At 38.7% G+C, this 18,629-nt stretch overlaps 1 protein-coding gene across 9 annotated transcripts in view; it reads right to left on the reverse strand.

The window, feature by feature from the left end:
- Svil (supervillin) overlaps positions 1-18,629 on the reverse strand; it is a 225,470-nt gene that overhangs the window by 161,543 nt on the left and 45,298 nt on the right. For 5 of the 9 annotated variants that reach the window (XM_048809128.1, XM_048809125.1, XM_048809127.1 and 2 more), the window contains one exon: positions 5,075-5,167. The gene's annotated coding sequence lies outside the window, so the exon portion shown is untranslated. Of the gene's footprint in view, positions 1-5,074; positions 5,168-15,662; positions 15,798-18,629 lie in introns of all 9 variants that reach the window. The other 4 variants (XM_048809126.1, XM_048809133.1, XM_048809131.1 and 1 more) reach the window with 1 other exon arrangement.

The raw sequence follows: 18,629 nt of genomic DNA on the forward strand, positions 1-18,629 counted from the left end.
GCTGAGGCTGGCTTTGAACTCTCGATCCTCCTGCCGCAGCCTCCCAAGCCACTGGGATAACCGGTGTGCACCACCACACCTGGCCCTATCAGCACTCTTGCTGGGTGTTTCAGCAGAGCAGGAAATGATCCTGAAGCAAGTTTTGTCATAACCAGACTCTGGTTAGGTAAAAAGTTTGAGAAACAGTTGCACACTTCACATTCCCTCATCAGCCCACTCTGAACTCCAGTACTGAACGACTCTTACCAAGTCATGCACAACATCCACCTGGGCAATTCCAGTGGATGCTTGTCTTCCTCTTACTGAACTCTCAGTAGAACCTGACTTTGTGAAGGACGGACGTTCCTTTTAAACAACCTGAGTTCAGTGACCATCCCCAACCCTCTTCTACTCTTTCTTCTTCCACCTTCTCAGTTTTCTTTACAGCTCTCCTCAGTCCCACTTCATTCTGAGCCCCTCTCCTCCACACCCCTTCTGTTTTCATCCTTTCCTGTGGATTTACGTATCATCTACTTATCTCCAGTCTGGATTACTTCTCAGTGTCCCAGAATCACATCCAACTCTGTTTAGATACTTAACAGGCACCTTTTGCTTAACATGTCTAAACAGATCTGGAAGCTGACCCTCCACATAAAACAGAATAAACCCTCCTCCCCCATTCCTAATTCCTCTCGTCCTTACTCCCCCAAACTCATCTATTAAGTGCTGACATACCCATATATATTTCATATGCATATATGATTTTATATCATGACACTGCATTGACATAATTGTAATTCACATACCATATAATTCACCAAAGTGTATATTAGTAAAAATTCAATGTTTTTAGTATATTCACAAAGCCAAGTGATCATTACCAAATCCATTTTAAAGATTTTCAACATTCCAAAAAGAAACCACAGATCCTTCTAATTTCCCACTATATACCCTTAGTTACAGGCACTCATTAATCTACTTTCTGTCTCTACAGATTTGCCTGGTCAGGAAATTTCATATATATAGAATCATACACTATCTATGTGTTCTTTTGGCTTCTTTGAATGTCATCATGTTGTACCATATATTAGTTCTGTATTCTGGCTAAACAATTTTAAATTTTACTTATTTATCTGGTCATCAGTTAATAGACATTTGGGTTATTTCCATTCTTTGGGTACTAAAAATAATGTCACAGTATAAACACTGGTGTTTTAGCATAAACATATATTCATATTTCTCGTGTGTGCGCCTTGGGATTTGTATACTAGATTATGAAAGGTAACATTATGTTAAACTCTTTGAGGAAGTGCCACACTGTTTTCCAAAGCAACCACATTAGAAATATTTTTCATTCCCATGAGCAATGTATGAGAGTTCCAGTTTATCTACATCCTCACCGACCTTCAGTTCAGCTGTATTTCATCATGGGTATAAGTGGTATCTGACTGTGGTCATGTTGCCTTCCCTTGATGGCTAATGATATTGAGAACCTTCCCGTGTGCTGCTGCCATTCACATATTTTCCCTGGAGAAATGTCTGTTCAGATCCTTTGCCTGTTTCTAATTGGTTTGTATTTTTATTACCAAGTCATAAGAAGAGATCTTTATATATTCTAGATGTAGTCTTTTATCACAGATATGATTTAAAAACTGGTCTGTTGGGCTATCTTTTCACTTTATTGATACTGTCCCTTGATGAATAAAAGTCTAATTTTGATAAAGTTCAATTTATCTATTTTTCTTGTGGCATTGGTGTCTTATCTCAAAAACCATTGCCAATCCAAAGTCATTGAATTTATGTCTATTTTATTCTAATTTATGCTGAAGTTTTCCACAACTTTTAAAGTTATAGCTTTTACTTGTAAGCCTTTGATCCATTCTGAGTTAGTTTTTTTTAATGTATGGTGAGGAATGGGTCAAACTTCATTCTTTTGCCTGTGGATATCTAGGTATCCCAGTATCATTTGTTGAAGGGATTATTCTTTTCCCATTGAATTGTTTTGGCACGTCTGTTGAAAATCAATTGACCATAAACATATGGACTTACTTCTAGATCCTCAATTCTATTCCATATATTTATATCCTCATCCTTATGCCATAACCACATCATCTTGATTACTGTAATTTTGTAGTTTTGAAATCAGAAAGTTGAATCTTCCTATTTCATTATTCTTTATCAAGACTCTTGTGGCAATTCTGGGTTCCTTGAATTTCCTTGAATTTCCATTGTCAATTTCTGCAAAGAGTCTATTTGAGGTTTTGATAGAGATTGCATTGTACGTGAAGACCAATTTAGGGAGTATTGCCACTTAAACAATATTAAGTCTGATTTTTTAGGTTTTTTAAAATTTCCACAATGTTTTGTAGGTTTTTGTTGCTGTCATCGTTGTTGTTATTACTATTTTGTGGTGCTGGGAATTGAAACTAAGCCTTGTGCATATTAGGCAAGTATCCTACAACTGAGTTATATCCCAGCCCTTTTTAATTTTTTTCTTGTGAGACAGGGTCTCACTAAATTGCCCAGGCTGGCATCAAACTTGTGATCCTTCTGCTTCTCCTCTTGAATAGCTGGGATTATTGGTGTGCCCCATTGCACTGGCAATGTTTTGTAATTTTAAGAGTATATGTTTTACATTTCTTTTATTAAATTTATTCTTAAGAATAAGCATTTTATGCTATTGTAAAATTATTCTCTTAATTTCATTTTAGATTATTAATTACAAGTGTACAGACATACAATTGATTTTTGTATATTGATCTTATATTCTGCACCCTTGGTAGATTTATTAGTTCTCATAATTTAGCAGATTCCTAACGATTTTCTATACATAAGATAATGCCATCTGCAAATAGAGATAGCTTTAGTTTTTCCTTTCTAATCTGGAAGTCTTTTATTTTATCTTTTTGTATAACTGACCTGGCTAAAACCTCTAGCATAGTGCATATTAGTATGCTAGTGTCATCAGTTTTGAGGAAGACTTTTGAGGTTCTCAAGGGAATAATTCTCAACCAATAGGATGGATGAATGATGGGTGGACAGATGGATGGATGGATGGATAGACAGACAGAAGATGGGTAATTTACTAGGAACATTGGCTCTCAGTTATTGCAGACTGACTCCCACAACAGGCTGTCTATAACCTGGAGAACCAGGTATGCACATAGCATGGTTCCGGTCCAAGTTGAAAGGCCTCAGAACCAGGGAAGCCAGTGGTATAAACCTCAGTCCAAATTAGGTAGACAGCCTGAGAATCCAAGGGACACTGGAGACCCTAGAATTCTAATGTACAAGGGCAGAAGAATAAAGGTGTCCCAGCTCCAGGAAAGAGACTAAATTAGCCTTTCCTTTCTCTTTTTTTCTATCTGGGCCCCTCCCAACTGCATAGTGTCTGCCCACACAAAGGGAAGGTTTTCCCCACACTGTTTACTGACTCACACACCGTTCTTCTCCAGAAATACCCACACAGACATGCTCAGAAGAAATGCTTTACCAATTATATAGATATACCTCAATATGGTCAAGTTGACATCTAGACTTAATCATCACAAACACTAAATGGCAGTGATGAGAGTAGGCATCCCTGTCTTGTCCCTGATCTTAGCGGGGAAGCTTTCAGCCCCTCATTGTTCAGTATGATATAGCCCTGAATCTTTTATAGGTGCCCTCTGCAGAATGAAGAAGTTTCCTTCTAGTCCTCGTTCTTTTAGTGTTTATTGTTTGTTTTAATATGATGAAGTATTAGGTTTTTGTCAGGTACTTTCTTTGCATTGACATACACTTTTGTACTTGCTTTCCCCCTGGATGCTTTTCTTATACCTTCTGCATACTTTGCTATTTCTCACCTTTACAAGGTCTCTACTTTAGAGCATCCCAGATCATCTTATTCAAAAGTCTCCACCCACTGCCTTATCTTCCCCAGTCAGGTAACCATGGAACCTTCAAAGTCCTCAGCCATTATCATTATATGTACAAATTCTGATGACCCCTGTATAGAATCTAATATTTGCCAGCATATATGCATGATTTTAGTTCTCACAATAATAGGCACTATTTTCACTGCTCTTCAGATGAAGAGTTTGAAAAAGAGGTTGGGTGTCTACCCAGATTCATGCAGTTTACAAGTGCCACACTCAGGATTATAACCAGGACACCTAGTTCCAGAGACCATTCTCTCTGTCCCCCCCCCCTTTTTTTCCAATGGAAAGGATTGAATCCTGGGCCTTGCACATGCTAGGAAGGCTCCCTCTGTGACTGAGTTAAATCCTCAACCCTAAGACCATCCTCTTAAACTCTTGCTGTCGTATCTCTCAATAACTACTTTTACTAATTAACTTATTTACTTTCTATCCATAAGTATTGTTAATCTAATTTATTGCTGTATCCCTAGCATCTAACACCATACATGGCTTAGATTTTTAAAAAATTCATGAACAAATGGAACATTGGTTATGATAAAAGAATTCCACAGGACTATGGTGAGTACCACTGACCACACACATCATGTAGATTGGCCAGGCTCTTTATTTATGAGAAAGATCAATTACTTTAATGCAACAGTTCCCAAATTCACTTGGGCACAGACCCATCTTTCACCACCTGCCCCCACTGAATTAATAGTATGGGGAGCTGTGTTTCAAGGAACACACTTTGAGAAATACCACTCCAGAGAAGCAGGTCAAATAGCACAGTTCCCAGAAGTATGTCTCTTCCCTTTTTCTACAGTTAGGTACTCCTATCTACAAAATCTAACTTGGAGTCCATGGAAGCACTTTCAAAGCCATAACTCAGTTCAGAAAGAACTGAGTATCAAGTTTCCCTTTTCTTTCCAGGAGTTTCTAAAGGGTACACTGGGATACATACAGGACCACTGAGGAAATGTTTTTTTTTTTTTCCAAGTATCATAATGGCTGAAAGGTTTGTGGGCCCACTGATCCTCACAGGGCAGCTTTCACTTTCTTGAAACTCTGGTTCATTGAATGTGATTCAGACAGGCCACTCCTCATGACATGGCTTAACCCAGTCTCAGAAGGCAGGCAAAACCGAAAAAGAGTTAACCACAACCCTTGGTTCAATTTCTTCCTCCAAGACGTACCTTAATGATGGTATTTAAATCATGGCTTCAGACGCAGATGGGCTTCAAAATCATTTCATCCCAGCTTTCCACGTCTTTATCTACTTGAACTCTCTGAAAAAAGGAGAAAGAAAAATATCTGCTTTGAAATCTAAGAAAGAAAACACCAATTCATATAACTGTATGTGTGAGCACAGCAGGATACTCTAATTAATTTGCTGTTTCTGAACAGCTTTCCCCCTTTCAATTTGTCTACCTCAGCCACTACAAATTATAGGCAGGGGTTAGAGAATCCTTTTAAACCTGATTTTGAAAGTACTCAATAAAAGAATACTTTTTCTCTTTCATCTTAAACTTGGTGAATACAGTCATTTCCATGGAATGGTTCTCCAAAGCTCTTATTCTTCTGTGGCGACTGAAATTCTATGTATTTAGTCAAAAGGCGAGAATTATCTTTGGTAAATATGAGTACTTTCTAAATTCAAATTTAGATGAGATCCAAATAATTGGCCTTGGGAAGAGAAGCCCTGTCATACATGGAGAACAGAGAAAACAGAAAAATGTGTTGGAAATCATCCTGGAGCTGGATGTGTACATCCAGAAGGAACTAAGGCTTGATTCCATAGAAAAGCAGCAGTTCAGGAGGCTGAGACAAGAGGATCGCGAGTTCAAAGCCAGCCTTAGCAATGGTGAGGCGCTAAGCAATGCAGTGAGACCCTGTCTCTAAATACCTGAGTTCAATCCCTGGTACCAAAAAAAAAAAAGAGAGAGAGAGAGAGAGAGAGAGAGAGAGAGAGAGAGAAATAAAAGAAAAAGAGAGCTGCTTGGTAGAGTAGTGAGGGCACTAGAATAACCTGTCTAAGGCATCTACTTTGTTAGAATTTGGTCCACACCATTGATAATAGGCAGCAGCCATCTTCAAAGGCTGGGGAGGAAGGGAAAAACCCACCTACACTGGAATGTGCCAGAATAGAATGAATGCCAGTGTGCATTTCCCAGTGTGATTTGCCTAGTGAGATGTAACGTGTAAGAAGTGACTCACCCGGTACCAGTCATTCTCACACTCAAAATAGCAAAGTGCCTATATGACATTCTGATGACCTAGCTGGGACAAGTACTACAGACAGCAAGGACCCAGCTCCAAGACCCCAGACTGCAGAGGAAAGCCCCTGGGTTCATTAGCTGGTTAGGAGTTAAAAGATAAGTGGCTTCTGGGAAATCTTTTATCTTCGGCTGCTGAAGTATTTCCTCCTCTCCCTTCCCATGTCTATTCAGCACTTCCTTGTATGACCTTTTGAAAATGTCAGGACAGAGTTCACGTTTGACCACAGAAGGCCCTGAAGTGGACAGCAGCCGGCGACACACCAGCACTGTGAGGGCCCAGACCTGGCAGCTCTTGTTCTCGGTTTTCATAAATATATTTGGGAAGCTTATTGTGAGAAGCCTGCTTTATCTGTTATGGCGAATGGGGCTCACCTCCAGAAGCTCAGGCCCAGAGGCAACTTATAAGGAAATCATCTTGTGATGGGTGAGGGTGGTGGGGAGTCGGCTCATACGAATTTCCCATAGGGTAAAAAAATAAAATAAAATCACTACATGATGAAATTCAGACAGCCATTATTAACTCATTACTTTAAACCATAAAAATGGCTGCAGTACACACAAAATATTGTGTATAATAGATGGTTCGTGGTTCCAAAAGAAAAAAAAAGCTTTTCCCTCCCCCATAAATCTGTTTATTATATAAATTATTATATAAATTATATTATTATATTATATTATATTATATTATATTATATTATATTATATTATATTATATAAATCTGTTTATTTATTAAGTTTTGGAGCCTTGTGAACTGGGATAGACCAGTTTAAGCCTCTCGGTGCCCCTGGGCTCTTCCCTAGTATTCTAAACTGCAGAGGAATCTGGCTGCTTTGGAAAAGAAGACCCCCACACTGTGGCACTACAAGGAAAGGAAGAGGGAAATTATTTCAGAAAGGGAAATGTCTGAGACCCATGAAAAGCCAACAGGGAAGGGTAGGAGAGGAACCAAGGGTCAGGGGAGGAATTCTCATCCTTCCCTCTTCCCCAGAGCACCACTCACGTCCCAGACATCACACTGTGTCTGGCCCACTTCCCTCCAGAGCCCTTGGAACAAAGGCTTTCAAACTTGGAGTGTGCAGAATCAACTGGGGCTCTAGAACTGCAGGGGACTTAGAAGAAATTCTACACTGGAGAATGTGAACCCAAAGACCAAGAAGAAGCAAGAAAGCTGGACACGAAACACTTAGTTGAAGGCTTCTGACTTGCTCCAAGACAAAGGGAAGATCTTGGTGACTAAAATGATAAATATCAGAGTTTAGTATGTGAACTGGAAAACAAAACTGTGAATCAGTTTTAATGCAGGCAGGATAATTTGGGGGAAAGAACAAGAACATAATTAGAAAAGAGTTCAAATTTAGTGGTAGATGCAACTGAAAAACTGTTCAAACTGGTTTTAAAAAAAAGCAAAAAAAAAGAAACTCCAGAAGAAAATGAGACACTGGGGAAAGAATAGCCAAGACGGTAAATGCAAAAGGAAGAGAGGTAGAAGAAAGCTCAAGGCCAGATGGAATGGCTTGTCCCATTTCTCTAGTGCTCTCTGACCTTGTCAATATGTACCAAAAACAATGACAAGACGAATTCTACACAAGACTAATTCCAGACTGATGACAAGACTAAGTCCAGACCAATTCTAGACCAATTCCTGACCAAGTGCAGCAGGAGGGGAAAGGTGCTAGAGAAAGGTTTTAAGGTGAACATTTCAAAAGATTTCTTGGTTTGACACGAGGTGCCAGTGGGGTCGCCCACAGCATTTTCAACACATCTTATTCATTTACTATTGAACGACTACTGCTGCAAGTGACTCTAGCTCCGGAGTCTCGTTCCCTTCGAGTAGGCATCTAATGGAACCCCCATTACAGAGCTTAGGGATGAGGCTGCCAATGAGTCCCAACTTTTACCCTGGCTACGTTCTTCCATTCTTTTCTCCATATGCCTACAGAAAGTAAAGAAAGTTCCTCCAGATAGTTTCACAGAGCCTTGGTACTTCCTCCCTACATTAACATGAATCTCAGGATGTCACTTAGGATTCAGCTCAGATACCTCCAGTTTCCAGGAGACCACCTCTCACTGCCCTGCTTCCCTTTCAGGGGCCTCTTTCTCTCCTGAATTCATACCAAACACTTGATTATAAACAAACTCTTTGGTTGCAGTGGACCTTTGTTGTCCTTGGGAGACTGGTTCCAGGATCCCCCAGTGAATCCAGAACTCATGGATGCTCAAGTCCCTTACATAGAACAGTACAATCTTTGCATTACACATACATATATTTTTTCTGTTGTTTTATCTTCCATTTATTTACAGATTTTTAAATTAGTGCATTATAGATACACACAAAATTGAAATTCACCATGTTTTATTCATATATGTACATGAGAGAGTTTGGTTTGTTTCATTCTACTGTTCATCCATCCCTCTGTTCGTCCTCCCTCCCTTTCCTATAATCCCTGCCTTTACTCCACAAATATCTCTGATATTTTCATTGAATTCCCCTTTTCCATTATGTGGTCAAGTATTCACATATGAGGGAAAACATGTGACCCTTGCCTTTTTGAGTGTGTCTTTTTTTTTAATTTGTTTTAATTAGTTATTCATGACAGCACAATGACCCTGACATATCATACATTTGAATCAGATGGGATATAATATCTCATTTTTCTGAGTATACAGGTTGCAGAATCACATTGGTCATGCAGTCACGCATACACACAGTAATAATAATGTCTGTTTCATTCTACTATCCTTCCTATCTCCCCAACCCCTCCCCTCCCCTCCCATCACTTCTCTCTACCTAATCTAGGGTAACACTATTCTTTTTTTTCCCTCACATCTTCATACATGTATTTTGTATAATAATGTATAATAATAAGATCATGGCATTTGCAGGGAAATGGATGGCATTAGAGCAGATTATGCTAAGTGAAGTTAGCCAATCCCAAAAACACAAATGCCGAATGTCTTCTCTGATATAAGGGGGGTGACTCAAAATGGGGAAGAGAGGAAGAGCATGGGAAGATTACCTCTACATAGGGAAGAGGGGTGGGAGGGAAAGGGAGGGAGAATGGGAATTGCATGATGGTGGAAGGAGACCCTCATTGTTATACATATATTCTTTTAAGCACTTTAAATCATTTCTAGATTACTCATAATACCTAGTACAAGGTGCTTGCTATGTAAATAGCTGTTATGCTATATTGTTGAGAAAATAATGACAAGGAAAAGGTCTGTACATATTCAGTATAGATGCAATTCTTTTTTTTTTTTTTGAGTTTTTGGAATGCATAAGTGGTTGACTCCAAGGATACAGAACCCAGATACAGAAGGCTGATTTATTCTCAACCATTCAGGGTTGGATTAGCCATAATAATAACAGCATAATCAGTATTATTTGAATATTTGTTAAAAAATAAATCAATAAAATGCCTCCAAAGCAACATAACCATCTACATATTAGAAGGTCTCCAGTGGCTGGTACTACATAATAATGACCTACAGATATCACCATGTGTCTGTTAACAGTGTGGGGACAGCCCTGCTCCATCCCTCCTTGGATACATACTTAATATGTTGGTGCTCGGGACTTATCATTCTGTTAGCATTCATTCTAGGACCAATTAAGTTGATGGAAAAACTGTTAGTAAGTGAGTGGATTGTCACGTGAAAGTTAAAAGCAAGGATCAAGGACAACAGCAGAAAGATGGTATGAGGAGAGAGAGGCAGCAGGGACAGAGAGGGGGAAGGACTGATTTCAAAACCACCAGGCCCACTGCTTTGTCTTTGAGTGGTAAGGACAGCTCTCAATGACACACTAAACATGCTGGGCTTCATCTTAATCTTGTGTGTGTGCACGCCCGTGCAAACAACGTGGGAAACAACAAAAAATAGAGCATTTTGAGAGTACTAGCCATTGGCCCAGTCTATTTGTTAAGTAATAATAGGAGGTTTTGCGATCCTGGACTTGTAAGATTTTTGCACACTAGGATTGTATGTACCTAACAGTGTGGATTTTCCTAAATACTGGATTTTTCACTAGGTCAATATTTGGTAGTTTTCACTCAAAAGGATATATTAAATTTGACTATGTCGATCTTTTTGCCTTCTCACCTTTCTTAATCAAGAGTACCTGTACTATAATTGTATTTATTCCTCTGAAGTTAAACTGTGGGATTTTATAAGCAGGACTCCTATCTTGTGTTGAATGATTTTAGTATTTCATAGCCATGAGTCCAGTGATCCACAGATACCAACAAGGTACCAGTGAGCAGAGGGGCAGCTCATTCTCCCTGTGAGGGCTTCCAGCCACCGGCATGCCACTAGTCAAAATAGCAACTGATGTGGAGGACATGTGAAGGAGAGGGAGCTAAAATAAGCACCCCAGCCCTCCCTGTGAGGTCCAGACACTTCACACCCCTCTGTCCTTGGGGATATCGTCCTACAGGGACATGCTCCCCACTTTGTGGGCTTTCTGCTTATATTGGGTGCCCTTTCCACATAACCCATGACAACACAAGTTCCTAAAAGGAAATGTCAGGTTTGATACATTTTTAAATACGCTCCTGCAAAATCCTTCAACAATTAAAAAATATGGGTATTAATTCCAAATTATAAGTGAACAAATTTAACTTTCCATTAAATTCTCTCGTGTGCGTGTGTTGGCCCAAAAAACCTTTGGTGAGGATTGGAGGTATAGCTCAGAGGTAGGGGGCTTGTGAGCATGTGTGAGGCCCTGGGATCAATTTCCAGCATCAAAAAAAGAATAAAACAAAACAAACAAACAAAACACACACACACAACTTCAGTGGCTCCTACTACTTGTGGAATAGCAACCACAAAATGATTAAACAAGTAGCAATGCTATGTATAGATACATGTGCTTGTACATATGATTTGATATGTACAGAACCCAGTGATACAAATCACCTAGCATGTGCGGGGGGCCCTGGGTTCAATCCTCAGCACCACATTATACTTTGTAATTAAACACACACACATGTTGTGTACTTAATGTGCTAAGTTGAAAAACAGAAGGGAATATTTCAACATCTTACAGTATGCCTCAAAGAACACTAAGACTTCCTCCAAGGGTCCTCAAATCCAGTATTTAGGAAAATATACCATGTGAGTATATTTTTACAGATGATCCTAGGAGCCTGTCTAGTGGTATCCACCACAGCTAACAGAGAGCTAAAAGGAGGTAAATTGTGGTCTTCCTACTGGACCAGCATGGGCTCAAAGCAACCACAGTATCTTGGGTCATCTTGGTCTCTTTCTGGACCTCTGAGACCCTTACAATCAATTTGTGCAATTGAGGGCAAATATATTCTCTTTTCTACTGGCTTCATTCATACACATTTTCACAAAAATAAGATTATGATGCTAGACCCTCCTCTTTTTTATCTATGTGGTCAACACATTTCAATTTAAAAGCCTATAGCATGTAAACCATGGTTGACATGAAAAATACCCAGTAGGGTCTCAAGGTCACCCTTGTACATACTCTGCCCATCAACCTCTGTTAATGAGGTAAGGAGGTAGGGGTGGGTCCAGGCTGAATGTAGTAGATGACCTTGCTCTCATCATTTAGGTAATATCTCCTGGGCACATGTTACCAAGATGGATCTTCAAGTATGAGCAGCTTCTTTTTACTATTAAAACTTTCTCAGACCCGTCCCTCTCTCCCTGCCACATGCCAGTGGTTGCACTTTTAGTAAGACATTTACAATGTCAAAACCTTAAGATGAATTCAGTTACACACCTAACAATTTACACTTTATAAGTCATGGCCTTTAAGAGCATTTAAAGTAATTGTGCATTTGTGAGACATCATTTAGCCTGCAAAAAATGCTTAGAACAACATAAATTCCTTGACTCTCTTGTGAGTAAAATGCATATGAGTGAAGTCAGACTGTGCCATATTTGCACACATGGGCAGCCTTGTGCTGTCCCTGTGTGGGCACAGAAAGACTCTGCTTTTGGCTGCATGGATGCTCACTGATCCTCAGGATTCAGGAGCCCCAAAACACAAAGTCAACTTGACAAATGGTCACTATAGTATTATTCTCCTCTACACACACTTACCTATAGGGGATACACTTTAAGACCCCCGGTGAATGTCTGAAACTGCAGATAGTATTGAATTCTGTGTATTTGATAGCTCCAACATCAGAAGCTAAAAGGAGGGTAACATATAAGTGACTAACAGGAGGGTAGCATATATAGCATAGGTATGCTGGACAAAACGATGACTCAGCAAAGTGGAACTGTGTGAGGTTTTATCACCTCAGTACATCATACAATTTAAAACACAAAGAGTTTATTTCTGGAATTCTCCATTCAGTGTTTTTGGACCATGCTGGGCACAAGTAAGGAGACCATAGAAAATGAAATAATGAACAAGAGGGGACTACTTTATAAGGAGATGCCAAAAAAAGTTGCTAAGCAGTGCTAAAAGAAATGACTCTTGGGTAGAAACAGCAATAAAGAAACTCAGGAGAGAGAGAGACTGAGAAAGATACAGAGATACAGATAGAGATAGAGAACACACACTACAATTATTGTGCCCAAACTTCCAACCCTGTGTAGTGACCAAAATATGGAATAAACGAGAATTGACGGAGGACAATGCACCTCAGAAATCACAGCTTCCTTCTGAGTCTCTTCAAGTTAAGAATAAGAAATGAAAACTAGGGCTGGGGCTGGGGTTCAGCGGTAGAGCGCTCACCTAGCATGTGCGGGGCCCTGGGTTCAATCCTCAGCACCACATCAAAATAAAATAAAGATATTGTGCCCATCTACAACTAAAACATAAAATATTTTTTTAAAAAAAGAAACAAAAACAGAACTGTTAACATGTAAAAAGAAGTAACCTGAGTCAACATATGTGAATATCAATGCACACTTCTGAGGCTACTCAGCCACTGGCCATTAGTCCAGGAAATGTCATAAAACTGGTTCTTACTGTCATCTGAGTTTGAATCATTCTTTGGACAGGTTCCTAGTACTTAGCAGCTGGAGAGTGTGACATACTCATGAAAAACACCCATCTTCAGAGTATTGGGGGGGGGTTAATAACAATAGCCACAGCCACAAATACTTACGGAGCAAGCAATACTTGCCAGGCACTATTCTAAGCAAGTATACATTTTAACAACAAATCACCACCACTAGATACAATTATCATCTCCCTTTGTACAGAAAAGGAAAGGCATAGAAACGCTGCCCAATATCTGGTAGGCAGCAAGTAGCAAAACTTGGCTCCAGAATTCTTAGTCTCACCTACAATGCTAGGCATCTCATTGATTAAAAAATAATGTAAAAGCCTTCAGAGATAAAAACCTTTTCATTTGACTCTATACACTTCATAGTATTTCTAAGATAAATCTATATACCTTTTCATAACCATAATCTTTCTGATTTCCCTGCTGGAGCAAAATGGACCATCACCATAAAAGCCCAAACACAGTTATACAGCCTAGACTCAGTGGTACTTTTCTGCTTGGGGAAAAGTAAGAGAAACCCCTCCTTAGATCTTGGAGTAGGGCTCAACCAAAACGTGCAGGTGTCCATGAGCCTGGTACCCTTGTACCAAAGCCCCACCATGCATGGTGGTTACCCTTGAGCTTCAGTTTAATTTAATGTACCAAGCCCAAGTCAAACACATGTGCATGTAGCATCTACTGAGGACAAGGCACTACATTATGTTCAGAGAAGGAGAAAAGAAACTCAGGAAATAGTGATGTTAAAAATCACTACTAAAATAAAAAGTAATTTGAAGATCTAAGTAGAAGGGATTGAAACACAAAATTGAGGGGAGGAAAAAGAAGAGACATATTCTGAGGTTTCTCTTCCAGGGATGAGTCCTGGAAGGTTAAATCACAGCTCATAGAACTCTCATACTTTGCAGGTAGGAATGCAAAATAGTAAAACCCCTTTGCAAAAACAGTGTGGCAGATGATTCTTGTTTAAAAATAAAGTTAAAATATACTTAACATATTAACCAGCCACTCACCTCTAGATATTTACCCCATAAAAAATGAAAATTTGTTTCCATATTCCTGTATGTAAATGTATAAGGAGTTTTATTCATGATTCCCTAATAAAATGCAACAACTCCAAAGTCCTTTAACTGGTGAGTGGATAAACAAACTCTGTATCCACACAATGAAATACTAAACAGCAATACCTAATGTTAACATATGGCCAAATGGACAAATAGCATATGCATTATGCTAAGAGATAGACACCAAGCTTGAAAATCTATGTAGTGTATGATTCCATTTGTACAACATTCTGGAAAAGGCAAAACTATAAGGGTAGAAAAGAACAGTGGCTGCCAGGGGCTCAGGCTAAGTGGAGGGATTGATTGCCAAGGCCACAGGGAAATTTCTAGGATGATGGATACTCGTATCTTGATCACAGTGGTGTTACACCACTGTATGCACTTATCAAATCATAGCTGTACACGAAAATGGGTGAATTTTCCTATATGCAAATTACACATCAGTAACTCTGACCTTTTAAAAAGGCATCTCAGCAATCAAACCAACAGGATTATCTCATGGATGGGGGCTATTACCTTCTACAAGGTTCAACAAACCATGTACCTAACTTCCTTTATTAATTTCTACCCCCAATTTCTTCACACACTGCATTTATAGTAAGAGTATAATCTCTGTGTGATTAGTGAATAATTTTGCTCTATGTGTGTTTTAGTCAGCTTTTTCGCTGTTGTAACTAAAGGATTTGACAAGAACAATTTTAGAGCTGGAAAAGTTTATTTGGGGCTCATGGTTTCAAAGGTCTCAGTCCACAGATGGCCAACTTCATTGCTCCTGTGCCCAAGAAAAGGCTTAACATCATGGTCGAAGAGTGTAGCAGAGGAAAGTAGTTTAGAACATGACAATCAGAAAGCAGAGAGAGACTCCTCCACTCACCAGAGACAAAATATAATACCCTAAAGGCTCGACGTCAGTGACCCATCTGCAGTTACCACCCAGTTAATTGACTCAAGTGGATTAATGTACTGATTAGGTGAAGGCTCTCATAACCCAATCATTTCACCTCTGAACTTTCTTGCATAGTCTCACACATGAGCTTTTGGGGGACACCTAATATCTAAATCATAACAATATGCTCCTACCATGACATTCCTCCACACACCCAAAGTGAAGAGGCCAACTGATTACAGACTGAAACTTCCAAAATTGTGAGCCAAAATAAACCATTTATCTTTATAAGTTTATTATCTCAGGTATTTGTTACAGTGATGGAAAGCTGAATAACATACTCCATTAGTGAACCTTCCAGGAAACAAAGATTTCCAGCAAAGTTAATAAAAGTTACAAAGCTTATAGAATATACCAGAGTATTTTGAAATCCTATTTAACCTTTGCTAAAACAAAAGAATGTCAACAAAATGGCAGAGTATGACTATTCTTTACTATATTTCCATTATTAATTAATTATTGGGAAGGAGAAGTCAAATTATAAGAATCTTAATTGACTTACTTGTTAAAATCTTTTAGGCAAACCCTGACAAAATCCATTCAAAGCATTCATCTGCTTTACAGATTATTTTCTTCAGTTGCCCTAAGATTGGTATACTGAAAAAGCTCTTTTGAGTTTTTTGAAGTTGCAGCTTACCTAGAGAGAAGCCAGAAATAATATACAAATGCACAAGCACATCAAGTTTGATTCCTGTAAGTTGGAGAGAGGTGCAGTTGCAGGAGAGCCAGCAAGGCTCAGCTTCCACATCGTGGGATGTTGTACACATCCCAAAATCACATCTGTTTTGTCCAAGACAAGATTTGTGCCCAGTATTCAAAACACAAGGAAAAGTTTAAGTTGTTTTGATTGGAATAACTGTAGCTTGCTAACATGCGCTTCTTCCAGGAAGCTATCGACTTCCATCTTTTCCTCCCTCTTTCCCCCAATTCAACCTTAAGAGCAACAGCAGAATCCAATGGGAAACCAGATCAAAACACACCTCAGAACACCAGGTCCAGGGACCTCCAGAGACAACAGTCCCAACATCAATTTTCATCTTTTCCTAGTGCACAGGAATGTTTCAATCCAGTTGGAACCATCCAAACTTGAAACCAATTTATAAACTTCATCTGCTTTTCATTTCTTAAAAGTTTTACTTAAAAGAATTGGTTCCCCAAAGTAATCTTAACTCATCCACCTCTCCATTACCAGCCAAGAGAGAAATCCTCTAGTCACTTAGGGCCAGTATAGGTGACTTAAATGGCTTCCCAGTATTTCCTTTTAGCTACTTTTTTGAAGCTCTTTAATGATTTTCTACTTTTCCTATCATACCATAACTTAGTATATTTACTCTTGGAAAGATCTGCCCTTAAAAAATTTCACTCTTCTGTACTGAAGGATTCTTACTCAACTCTGAATTCAGTAACTTTTCCCACAGTATCAAGTATTAAAAGCAGATTTTTCTGGCTTGTTGTTTAAGGTGTCAAGACACATTCTTTTTTTCTTTTCTGGACTTGGGACTGCCCTTCACATAGCCCCTTCTTGTACACTAACCAGCTGTTTCTGCCTTCCACAAGACAGCCAGATCAAGGCTTAATACTCTAGCCTTCTGCTGGGTCATCTATCCATATATTTACCTTATTTCTTCCCAACGGTCCCAGACATATCATCCCTATTCTTATTTTTCAAAAACCTCAGAGTTAAAACACACATACCCCCGCAATGTCAAACCCTCTGCCAAGACTAGATTACTGTGGTTTTCTTCTTGGACTCCATTATAATGACCTAAAGATGTATTATATCTAGATTCTTAGAGGTCTGTTAAATATTAATCATGATGATGTGAAATGCTGGGAAATTGGGTCATTCTGAATTTCCATTATTAATCCAGTCTGCTATATCATTTCTCTGTGAGGTTCTAGAATACAGTCTTAAACAGACACTGATTAAAACTCTCAGTTGTCAACGACTCATTTGAGAAGCCAATGAAACCTATAGGTTCCCTCTTGAGAAAATTTTAAAACAAAATAGTATCCATCTATAATTGCTATTCTAGAACAGGGGCCAGCAAACTGCATCCCATGCGCAGATCTAGCCCTCTGCCAACCTTTGTCAATAAAGTTTTACTGGAACATAGCCATGCTTGTTCATTTCCATATTACCTATGGCTTTTTTCATGCTACCATGGAAGAGCTGAATGGCTGTGACAGGGACTATATGACCCTCAAACATGGAAACACTTAAAATTCTGGCCCTTTACAGAAAAGCTTTAACAACTGCTCTAGAGCTTTAAAGCCAAAGACATCTATGACAATGATTATAAAAATTCCACCCCGTGTAGTTTTGCACAGTTATTTAATTAGAATATTATTTTCCATAGGGTACATTTAATTAACAACTACCCACAAAAGAGTTTAGCCCAGTGCTTGGTATTCACAGTTAACACTGGCTATTCCACATTCTCATTATCTACTTGCTTGTGTGTCTTCCCATCTAAAATGTGGCTTCCTCTAGGGTAAATGCCAATCTTATTTACCTTTTTCCCCCCAGGGCCTGGCACATACCACAGTGTTGGTAAAGACTGTTTCAGAGAATAAATGAGTAAAGAAATACATCAACACTAGAAATATCTTAATTCTAAAAGGTGTCACACAAACAACATTAATAATATATTTAATAAATAATATCAGGATTTTCCAAACTGAGTTTCACACATAATAAACACAATTTTTTCCATTGGTTAAAGGTCCCATTTTGCTATATGTCATAGCAGTTGTCTTGAACAAGCTAAGAACAGGTTAACACATGTAGACACCAAGAAGTTCCTAGGTCTTAAGGAAGTACAGGTTGTGTATCCCTTATCCAAATGTCTTGGGACTATTTCAGATTTCAGATTGGATTTGGAATATATATATACGAGATATACTGAGAATTGGACTCAAGTCTAAACACAACATTCATTTATATTTCATGTACAGTTTACACACATGGCTTGAAGATAATTTTACACAAATTTTTAGTGTGCTTATATTTTCACTTTGACCTATCTCCTGAGGTCAGATGGGGAATTTTCCACATGCAGCATCAAGGTGGTACTTAAAAAGTTTCAGATTTTGGAGTATTTGAAATATTAATTTTCAGATTAGGGTTATTTAATCTGCAAAAATGATTTTTGTTTCAAGCCACCTTAAATTCTCTAACCAAACCTCTCACTTTTGAATGAAAATGCAAAGTGTGATATTCTGTGTGTACAAGAGCCTGAGTTGAACATTTCTAATAATAGTGATACACTTAAGCATAAATTAGTTTCTCTGAAAAAACAATTGCTTTGTTTTTTCATAAGTTTGGCTAAAGAGAGATTCATGTGCTCAAACATAAACAAGTCAGGTACTGATCTAAGCAGTGAGGAACCAACAGTGAAGAAATCAAGTTCCTTTTACGATGCTAGTAAAATAAATTAGCTTAAAAAATCTCAAAATTAATTCTGAC

The sequence above is a fragment of the Marmota marmota genome, unplaced genomic scaffold, assembly GCF_001458135.2.
Source record: "Marmota marmota marmota unplaced genomic scaffold, marMar, whole genome shotgun sequence".
Lineage (NCBI taxonomy): Eukaryota > Metazoa > Chordata > Mammalia > Rodentia > Sciuridae > Marmota > Marmota marmota.